Below are 12011 nucleotides of genomic sequence, written 5' to 3' on the forward strand. Positions count from 1 at the left end.
AAACCAAAATTACAAAAGAAGGGCGAAACCAAGGTAGCCGAACTAGCCCGATTATTAAGGGCGAACTCGGCCAATGGCAAGAAAGCCACCCAATCATCCTGATCAGCAGACACAAAGCATCTCAAATAAGTTTCCAAAGTCTGATTAGTTCGCTCGGTCTGGCCATTTGTCTGAGGATGAAATGCGGAAGAAAAAGACAAATCAATGCCCAGCCTAGCACAAAAGGCCCGCCAAAACCTAGAAACAAACTGGGAACCTTTGTCGGACACAATATTTTCTGGAATACCATGCAAACGAACCACATGCTGAAAAAACAACGGAACCAAATCAGAAGAGGAAGGCAATTTAGGCAAAGGCACCAAATGAACCATCTTAGAAAACCGGTCACAAACCACCCAGATAACCGACATCTTCTGGGAAACTGGAAGATCTGAAATAAAATCCATAGAAATATGCATCCAGGGCCTCTCAGGGACCGGCAAAGGCAAAAGCAACCCACTAGCATGGGAACAACAAGGCTTGGCCCGCGCACAAATCCCACAGGACTGCACAAAAGAACGCACATCACGCGACAAAGAAGGCCACCAAAAGGACCTACCAACCAAATCTCTGGTACCAAAAATACCAGGATGGCCAGCCAACACAGAACAATGAACCTCAGAAATAACTCTACTAGTCCATCTATCAGGAACAAACCGTTTCCCCACAGGACAGCGGTCAGGTTTGTCAGCCTGAAATTCCTGCAGAACCCGTCGCAAATCAGGGGAAATGGCAGAAGGGACCACCCCTTCCTTCAGAATGCTGACCGGCTCAAGTACCTCAGGAGAATCAGGCAAAAAACTCCTAGAGAGGGCATCAGCCTTAATATTCTTAGAACCTGGAAGATACGAGACCACGAAATCAAAACGGGAGAAAAACAGGGACCATCGAGCCTGTCTAGGATTCAGCCGTTTGGTAGATTCGAGGTAAATCAGATTTTTATGATCGGTCAAGACCACAATACGGTGCTTGGCTCCCTCAAGCCAATGTCGCCATTCCTCAAACGCCCACTTCATAGCCAACAACTCCCGATTGCCGACATCATAATTGCGTTCAGCAGGCGAAAACTTACGGGAAAAGAAGGCACACGGTTTCATCAAGGAACCATCAGAATTCCTCTGAGACAAAACGGCCCCTGCCCCAATCTCAGAAGCGTCAACCTCAACCTGAAACGGAAGAGAAACATCTGGCTGACGCAACACCGGGGCAGAAGTAAATCAGCGTTTAAGCTCCTGAAAGGCAGAGACAGCCGCAGAGGACCAATTCGTTACATCAGCGCCTTTCTTCGTCAAATCGGTCAGGGGTTTAACCACACTGGAGAAGTTAGCAATGAAACGGCAATAAAAATTAGCAAAGCCCAAAAATTTCTGAAGGCTCTTCACGGATGTGGGCTGAATCCAATCATGAATGGCCTGAACCTTAACTGGATCCATCTCTATAGATGAGGGAGAAAAAATGAAGCCCAAAAAAGAAACCTTCTGCACTCCAAAGAGACACTTAGACCCCTTCACAAACAAAGCATTATCATGAAGGATCTGAAATACCATCCTGACCTGTTTCACATGAGACTCCCAATCATCGGAAAAAATTAAGATGTCATCCAAATATACAATCATGAATTTATCAAGATAATTCCAGAAGATATCATGCATGAAGGACTGAAAAACAGATGGAGCATTAGAGAGCCCGAATGGCATCACAAGGTATTCAAAATGGCCTTCGGGCGTATTAAATGCAGTTTTCCATTCGTCACCCTGCTTAATACGAACAAGATTATATGCCCCCGAAGGTCAATTTTAGCAAACCAACTAGCCCCCTTAATCCTGGCAAACAAATCGGAAAGCAAAGGTAAAGGGTATTGAAACTTGACCATGATCTTATTCAAGAGGTGATAATCAATACAGGGTCTCAAGGAGCCATCCTTCTTAGCAACAAAAAAAAATCCCGCTCCCAACGGTGAAGAAGATGGCCGAATATGCCCTTTCTCCAAAGACTCCTTAACATAACTCCGCATGGCGGTATGTTCCGGCACAGACAGGTTGAAAAGTCGGCCCTTAGGAAACTTACAGCCTGGAATCAAGTCAATAGCACAATCACAGTCCCTATGCGGTGGAAGGGAACTGGACTTGGGCTCATCGAATACATCCTGAAAATCAGACAAAAACTCTGGAACTTCAGAAGAGGAGGAAGAGCAGATTGACATCACAGGAACGTCATTATGAACCCCCTGACAACCCCAACTAGTCACAGACATAGACTTCCAATCCAACACAGGATTATGTATCTGCAACCATGGAAAACCCAGCACAATAGCATCATGCAAATTATGCAACACCAGAAAACGACAATCTTCCTGATGGGCTGGCGCCATGCACATGGTCACCTGTGTCCAAAACTGGGGTTTATTTTTAGCCAAAGGTGTAGCATCAATGCCCCTTAAAGGAATTGGGTTCTGCAAAGACTGCAAGGGGAAACCACAAAGCCTGGCAAATTCAAAGTCCATTAAGTTCAAAGCGGCGCCTGAATCCACAAACGCCATGACAGAAAATGACGACAATGAGCAGATCAAGGTCACAGATAACAGAAATTTAGGTTGTACAGTTCCGATGGTAACTGAACTAGCGATTCTCTTTGTACGCTTTGGGCAGACTGAAATGACATGAGAAGCATTGCCACAATAAAAACACAACCTATTCTGACGTCTGAATCCTTGTTGTTCCATTCTAGACAGAATCCTATCACACTGCATAGGCTCAGGCATCTGCTCTGAGGACAACGCCACAGAGCGCACAGTTCTGCGCTCCCGCAAGCGCCGATCAATCTGAATGGCCAGAGACATAGAATCACTCAGACCAACAGGTGTGGGAAACCCCACCATAACATCTTTAACAGATTCAGAAAGACCCTTTCTGAAAATTGCCGCCAAAGCATCCTCATTCCATTTAGTCAGTACAGACCATATTCTAAATTTCTGACAATACAATTCTGCCACTTCTGGACCCTGAAACAGGGCCAACAAGGTCTTCTCCGCTTGATCCACAGAATTTGGTTCATCATATAATAATCCTAGAGCCTGAAAAAAGGCATCTACATTAAGCAAGGCCGGATTCCCAGATTCCAGGGAAAATGCCCAATCCTGAGTGTCGCCACGCAGCAGGGAGATGACAATTTTAACCTGCTGAATGGGATCACCAGAGCAACGAGGCTTCAGAGCAAAAAACAGTTTGCAGTTGTTTTTAAAACTCAAAAATTTGGACCTGTCCCCAAAAAACAAATCAGGAGTAGGAATCCTAGGCTCTAAAAGCGGAGTCTGAACAATATAATCAGAAATACCCTGTACCCTAGCAGCAAGCTGGTCTACACGAGAAACTAATCCCTGAACATCCATGCTAGCACAAGACTCCTCAGTCACCCAGAGGAAAAGAGGGAAGAAAAGACAAAGCAGGCTACAGAAAAAAGGCTCTTTCTTCCCTTCTTCTGAGATGCATTTAACTCATTGTTGGCCAGTTGTACTGTTATGATCCGGTGACCTTGGAGCCGCATGAGAGACTTTCTCAGGAGTAGGTGGTACCTGTACTGACCGCAAACCCTAAACTAACACCGCAACTAGAAGTAGCCGTGGGATGTACCTAACACGTCCTAGACACCTCGACACAGCCGGAGGACTAAATACCCCTATAGATGGAAACGGGAATTCTATCTTGCCACAGAGCAGAACCCCAATGGATAGGCAGCCCCCCACAAATATTGACTGTGAGTATAAGAGGAAAGACACACGCAGGCAGAAAAAAAGGATTTAGCAAAAGAGGCACTTCTAGCTAAATAGAAAAGGATAGGACAGAATTCTAAGCGGTCAGTATAAAAATCCTAAAAATACCCACAGCAGATAATACAAATATTCTACATCTAACTAAAGACATAGAAAGTATATCTGCCTATCCTGAGAATCCAGCATGACTGAAAAATCCAAACAAAGTCTAAGCTGGACAAAAACACAATGAATTGCACTGAATTGCAAAGCACACTGCATGTGTGCACAGAGACAAAAAACAGACACTTATCTTAGCTGAATTTGTCAGCAGGGCATGAGGAACCAGAGAGAGATGCAATCCCTCCAAGTACAATGGACAACTGGCACGGACTCATGGATCCTGCACACCTAAATACCTAATAGAGCTGCAATCAGCAGAAACACCTGCCCTGGATTACAACTTCAAGACAACTGCACTACCACCAACAACCACCGGAGGGAGACCAAGAGCAGAATTCACAACAGGCCACATGACACAGGAGACAGAGGTCATGTCAGAGTAATGTCCAGTCAGGCAGCGTGAGTGCGCTTTCCCCTGTACAGTCAACCTGGGAGGAGACTGAGTGGAGCTGGAGTAAAGAGAAGATAAACATGTTTCTTTAGCTGACTGGAAATAAACAGCCTGACAGTTTTAATGTCTTGTGCTTCTCAAGGTCACAGGAATACTGCCAGAGAGAGGCCAGAAGATTGCAGCATCAGGTTTCACGAACTCCTGCAGTGATTACAACTGCTTCACTATCTTATTAACCAGTGCACCCTTTTTATTTGCTGGCAGTGCAAGGGTTAATCAGTTCAGTTGATCTCTTGGTTTTCCAACCTGGATTTTCTCAGCTGATCAGTGTTGGCCACTCTCCTCTACTATATATGCTCGACACTGTCACTTAGGAATTGCCAGTGATAGTTATTACAAAAGTAGAAACAGGAGGCGCTCCAGCTCCATAAAAAACGATTCTTTATTCAATTGTTAAAATCTTCAAACATGATAAATCCTTGCCTTGATACAAATGTTAGGGTGCAGAGCACATGCAACGCGTTTCGATCGCTCCCGATCTTAGTCAATGCATGCTTTAAAAGTTATTTATTACAGCCTGGATAGGAGTTGGAATTGAAGTTTGTGTTTGGAGTAAGCCTTTGAGAGTTGTTCAGGAGATTGTTACGTGGAGTTTGTTTGGGTTTCATCCTCATCCTTTCCTATTTGATTTCACCTTCCTATACCTCCCCTGTGTTCCACTCTGTTGTTTGGTGAGTTTATTTTATATGATTGTAGTTTTCATTTAGAGCTGTGCATATTCCTTTGTTTGTCTGGTTAGTGTTATCCTATACACCTCAGTCTCAAACCTCCCTGGGTGGGGGAGGGAACAGATAAGGGTTAATATAGAAGAATAGCAAGGCATGAGACGAGACCCTGGTGTCTCCACCTTCAGGAGTAATTCAGGTGACAGAGATAGACTAGAGTGCCTGTAGTTTGATGGATTGGGTAGGCACCGCAGGTCCTCACAGTTGCCATGTTTAGAATCCTGACAAAGTGCACCAGATAAGGCATACCTTTTTGCTAAAAAAAAAGGTATTTAGAAAAATGTTTAATATTTAAATGTGTATTATTTATTTATTGTATTACATTTCTTGGAGAATCCTTTTATGGATCCCTGCAGACAAGCATATGAAAAATCGTCCGAGTTTCATCCAGAAAACTTGGACAATTTTCTTCTAATTTTTATTATACTGTATTTTCATCCATTTGCCATCCGTGTGTCCATTTTTTACATCGGTTGTGACATCCATGGGATCTGTGTGCGATTCGTTTTCATATAAGTACACAAGAAAATGTTAATAACAGAAATGTATCCTTAGAAATCATGTGCCACTTGGATGTTCCATGTGTAGGATCCAATTTTGTTGCGCACCCATAGATTTGGATGGGTCTCATCCGAAACTTGGAAGAATTTAGTACAGATAGTTGTTTAACAATTAGCAACGTTCATCTGACAGCTATCTCATGGGTATAGTCTACTTTTCTTTTAGGCTCTATTTGAACTATATATAATTTTCCTATTAATTTACAAGATAATGCATTTTTCACTGTAAAATACATACAGTTATATGAAAAAGTTTGGGCACCCCTATTAATCTTAAGCCTAATGTTTTATAAAAATTGTTTTTTTTGCAACAGCTATTTCAGTTTCATATATCTAATAACTCTTGGACACAGTAATGTTTCTGCCTTGAAATGAGGTTTATTGTACTAACAGAAAATGTGCAATCTGCATTCAAACAACATTTGACAGGTGCATAAGTATGGGCACCTTTATCATTTTCTTGTTTTAAATACTCCTACCTACTTTTTACTGACTTACTAAAGCACTTTTTTTGGTTTTGTAACCTCATTGAGCTTTGAACTTCATAGCCAGGTGTATGCAATCATGAGAAAAGCTACTTAAAGTGGCCACTTGCAAGTTGTTCTCCTGTTTGAATCTCCTCTGAAGAGTGGCATCATGGGCTCCTCAAAACAACTGTCAAATGATCTGAAAACAAAGATTATTCAACATAGTTGTTCAGGGGAAGGATACAAAAAGCTGTCTCAGAGATGTAACCTGTCAATTTCCACTGAGAGGAGCATAGTAAGGAAATGGACGAACACAGGTACAGTTCTTGTTAAGGCCAGAAGTGGCAGGCCAAGAAAAACATCAGAAAGGCAGAGAAGAAGAATGGTGAGATCAGTCAAGGACAATCCTCAGACCACCTCCAGAGAGCTGCAGCATCAACTTGCTGCAGATGGTGTCACTGTGCATTGGTCAACTATACAACGCACTTTGCACAAGGAGAAGCTGTATGGTAGAGTGATGCGAAAGAAGCGTTTCTGCTAGCACGCCACAAACAGAGTCGGCTGAGGTATGCAAAAGCACATTTGGAGAAGCCAATTTCTTTTTGCAAAAAGGTCCTGTGGACTGATGAAACCAAGATTGAGTTGTTTGGTCATACAAAAAGGCGTTATACATGGTGGCCAAAAAACACAGCATTCAAAGAAAAACACTTGCTACCCACATTAAAATTTGGTGGAGGTTCCATCATGCTTTGGGGCTGTGTGGCCAATGCCGGCATCGGGAATCTTGTTAAAGTTGAGGGACGCATGGATTCCTCACATGAATCAGTGACAAAGTTGAAGTTACGCAGGGAAGGATCTTTCAGCAAGACAATGATCCAAAACACCGCTCCAAATCTACTCAGGCATTCATGCAGAGGAACAATTACACTGTTCTGGAATGGCCATCCCAGTCCCCAGACCTGAATATCATTGAACATCTGTGGGATCATTTGAAGAGGGCTGTCCATGCTCGGCGACCATCAAACTTAACTGAACTTGAATTGTTTTGTAAAGAGGAATGGTCAAAAATACCTTCATCCAGGATCCAGGAACTCATTAAAAGCTACAGGAAGCGACTAGAGGCTGTTATTTTTGCAAAAGGAGGATCTACTGCACCTGTCAAATTTTGTTTGAATGCAGATTGCACATTTTCTGTTAGTACAATAAACCTCATTTCAAGGCAGAAACATTACTGTGTCCAACAGTTATTAGATATATGAAACTGAAATAGCTGTTGCAAAAAAAAAACAATTTTTATAAAACATTAAGCTTAAGATTAATAGGGGTGCCCAAACTTTTTCATATAACTATATTGATTGTTAGGAAACCATACACAAACAAGGGAATATACAAATACATGCAGATCATGGAACAGAAGTGAAATTGCTTGGCATCTTGATGTTGAGTTATGTTTTTTTGCTTTCATTCCAGTGCATCTCTTCTCATTTCTTGTTTTTCCTTCACTTGTAGCATGTTGTGATAATTAGAAACAGACTGGAAACCTTTTCCAATGGATTTCACATTAAGATTTGAAACAGGTTTAAAGAAGTTTATACACTCATTCTCTCCATGGTCTGCTGAAATATGATAAGCTAATAAGCAGAGGTCAATTGATTGGGTATTCTAATCTATTTTCCATAGCTTTCAGTTTTGGGGTATCACTTCCACAAGAGCTCCATTTCCTAAAGCTATAATTTACTTGGCTCAAAAAAAGGGAACACTAAAATACCACATCCTAGATATCATTGAATGAAATATTTCAGTTACAAATCTTTATTCATTACATAGTGGAATGCGTTGAGAAAAATAAAACATAAAAATGATCAATGTAAATCCAAATTAATATCCCATGGAGGTCTGGATTTGGAATGATACTCAAAATCAAAGTGGAAAATGAAATTACAGGTTGATAGACACTTCAATGGAAATGCTTCAAGACAAGGAAATGATGCTCAGTAGTGTGTGTGGCCTCCACATTACTGTATGACATACAATGCCTGGGCATGGTCCTAATCAAGCAGTGGATGTTCTCCTGAGGGATCTCCTCCCAGACCTGGATTAAAGCATCAGTCAACTCCTGGACAGTCTGTGGTGCAATGTGGCATTGGTGGATGGAATGAGACATGATGCTGGAGGATGTTGCAGGCAGCAGATCATTCTCCAATGTCAAAACTGCCAATCTTGGTATTCTATGGCAAATGTCAATCGCCCTGTGTATGTCGGGCCATCATGCCACCCTCATGGAGACTGTTTCTGACAGTTTGAGCAGACACAAGGATGCTAGTGGCCTGCTGGTGGTCATTTTTCAGAACTCTGGCACTGAACCTCCTGTTCCTCATTGCACAAAGGAGGAGGTAGCTGTCCTGCTGCTTGGTTGTTGCCCTCCTATAGCCCCCTCCATGTCTCCTGGTTTACTAGCCTGTCTTCTGGTGTCTGTTCCAGGCTCTGGACACTGGCAGACACAGCTACCCTTCTTGCCACAGCTTGCATTGATGTGCCATCCTGGATGAACTGTACTACCTGAGAAAGTTCTGTGGGTTGTAGACACCGCCTCATGCTACTGTACGTACATCAAGGGGTGAGAGAAATGATAACATGCAAAAGTGACCAAAACAACAGTCAAAATGTATGAGAACAGAGAAATGGTCGGTAGTCACCCTCTGCAGAATCACTCCTTTATAAGGGTTGTCTTGCTAATTACATATAATTTCTACCTCTTGTTTGATTCACAATTAGTGTTGCTTCATAGGTTGATTGCACAGAAGTGTGAATGACTTGGAGTTACATTGTGTTGTTTAAGTGTTCCCTTTATTTTTCTTGAGCAGTGTAGTTTGCATTCTTATAAACATTTCTCTCTCCTAAGTTGAAGTTGTTCATGGACAATTTCCTTGATGGTTTTTGGAGTAAGTTCTGGAGGATCACAGCATTTTCCAGGGATCTCAGCATCTGATGTGCAAATCTCCTAATGAACAGTAAAGAATAGTCAGTTATTTATTATATAATTATGTATTATTGTATATTTGCATTTTCTTTTCAAGAATATTGTGGAAAACAACAGCTAATGGTTTATTCTAATATTTATATTTATGGCACACTGATAAAGTACTTTGCCATTCCTACATTATAGTCAGGGGCGGATTAAGAGTAGCCATTGCCCCTGGCAGTTTAGAAGGCATGTCCCCCCGATACACGATGTATCACGTGCATGTCACATGATCCCCTTTGATAAATCATGTAATAGGTCATGTGAGTAACACACAGGTGCTCTGGTGCACATCTGTAGATGGAAAAAGACAAAGATAGTCTTATCTCTGTCTCTCTTGGGGAGGCTGTGTATTGGCTAATAAGCTGCAGATATGGGGTGAATCTGCAGGTTGATAGTGCTCTAAACCTGCCAGACGAATGCACTTAGCCGAATGATGTGGGGAGAAAATTAATTTTCTTCCCCCGCCTACATTCTGGTTTCATTCAGGGGGGCCGCCCCAGCCGGGTTCAGTCGCCGCTTTGAGTCACCGCTGAGAATACAGAACGGCGGCTGTAAGCGCTACCCCGACCCTGACTGATAGCCTGCCCCAATGCACAGGGAGTGACAGTCAGGGTTGGGGGTGAGAATAGAGTCACCACTCTGTATTTTCAGCAGTGACTGAACCTGCAGAGGGAACACCCCGTGACTGATGTTGTGATGCTGCAAGGGGAATAAAGTTTAATTTCTCCCCACAGTGTTTGGCTGCGTGAAGGCATCGGGCAGGTTAAGAATGATTTCAACCTGCAGATTAACCCCATATCTGAAGGTTAATAGTATTTTTTCCGGTGACAGGTGAGAATGCCCCAACCTCCGTGGCAAGACTGGGAAAAATCACAGGGATATATTGATTATTTAATCTATATCCTTATTCCTAAGCTCAAAAATGTTCCCTCCTCCCTGTATATACAATAGTAGCCTTAACAGAGAGGACAGCTAATTAGCTAACTTGATCTATTTGGCAGCAGTCTTTTCATGTATATCATATACCACAACGTTGTAAACATCTGAATATATACTGCAGCACCCCAGGTGACCGGTTGCTGCAGTGATGTTGCTTTTCCTTCGGGGAAGGTGATGTCATGCTCAGAGGCAAAGGAGTTCTCTTCACCAGGTAAGGCATTTACATGCAACACATTCTGAATCCAGGCCAGGAGGGGGAGCTCAAGACCCAGATTCAGGGGAGCTTCCCTAGGCTTTATGCTTCCTGGTTTGGAGGAGGAGCTAGGTTAGTTGTAGGGAGACACTGAAGTGGAAGGACGTCTGGAGCAGACGTGAGAGGCCTGGCAGCCACGTGGAGCTGCAGCCTCTGGAAAGGAGCAACAACCTGAAAGGTTGTATGTGGAGTTGCCGGAAAGGAAGGAGCACTAGAAAGAGACAGAGCTCAGAGGGGAACTGTGGCTGGGCACCCTCAGAGACAGTGAGCGCAGAGCGTACCTTGCCAGCAAGCTTAAGGCCGCAGGGACCTCACACACAAGCTCTACTTGGAAAGGCTCACAGACCTCTACTGGCACAGGAGGACTCCCATTTGCCTCTGAGCCGGCCAGACCATCATCACCTGTGCCTGGTACCCTGGACTGTGACCTGTCACCCACAAGTAAACCAGGTAAAGACTTATCTCTTGTCTCCTCCATTTATTCACCGGCTACACCATCTATGCCACACCCCATAGGACCCCAGGGGACCCAGCTTCACCTGTGGGAAATGTATCATCTGGGCTGCCGCAACATCCCCCAGGGGACCCCTTTAATGCAGCATCAGTCCCCCCTATTGACCGAACTCCTCAGGTGGCGTCACGACAAACTTTGAACATTAACCCCTTTAACGTTGATGCCCAGGGCCATGGACCAGGTCGCAGCCACTGTGACATCCCCCTTTGCGACCGGACCCGGTACCGAGTACCCCACTGTCCTGTGGGCACATCAACTTTTGCCATCACGAACAGAATTTCATGCCCTGGCATTGCCAGGTACAGTGCAGCATGGATTGCAATGGACTGTGTTATACTGTGTGATATTGAAATATGGCCCCCATTGCTGTACCACGAGGCGGATAGCGCAGGAAGAAGATGTGTTGCTATGGGTGGAGTTCGTACACTGGCGCGAAAGCTGGATCCACCCCCTACAGAGACTAATGCAAAACAAAGATGTCCATCACCAGAACGGGTCCGCCCCCAGAGAGAGCTGGTGGGAAAGTGCGTGAGGCACAGAAAAAAGAGGAAGCACGTTGAACACCACGGCAGCAGGATGGCTGCATGCAACCTGGTCAAGTCCCTGGTAAACAGCGAAGAAGCGCTGCCAGAACTGAGAGAAACCCTAGAAGATGTCCCCGGTCCGCAGCGGCAAGAAACCTCGGACCTGCAACCTATCCTGGACCCAGAGCTTCTCGCCGCAGAGAAGGAGGAGCTGGCACAGCAACTGATGAAGGCCCAGATGACAGCGGTGGCCGCCTTGAAAGATTTCCTGGTCTGGAGAATGAAGACTGCCCAGCTGCCACACCAACACTTACCAGCCGCGTTCCCAGCCCTGGCGGAGCCTGCACCATCAACCTCAGTGGAGTCAGAGAGCGACGCGCTGATGGAGACGCCGCCAACAGGAGACCCGGAGCCCGCTCCTTCAGCCCCAACAGAGCCAGAAAGCAAGACCCCGCCGAAACGTGAGACAACACCGCCAACGGAAAACCTGGACCTCGCGACTGCCGCCCCAGCGGAGCCGGAAAGTGAGGCCCAGCCGGAAAGTGATACGCCCCCAAGCGAGACGCTGACAACCGAGATGACG

The sequence above is a fragment of the Ranitomeya variabilis genome, chromosome 3 (assembly GCF_051348905.1).
Source record: "Ranitomeya variabilis isolate aRanVar5 chromosome 3, aRanVar5.hap1, whole genome shotgun sequence".
Taxonomy (NCBI): domain Eukaryota; kingdom Metazoa; phylum Chordata; class Amphibia; order Anura; family Dendrobatidae; genus Ranitomeya; species Ranitomeya variabilis.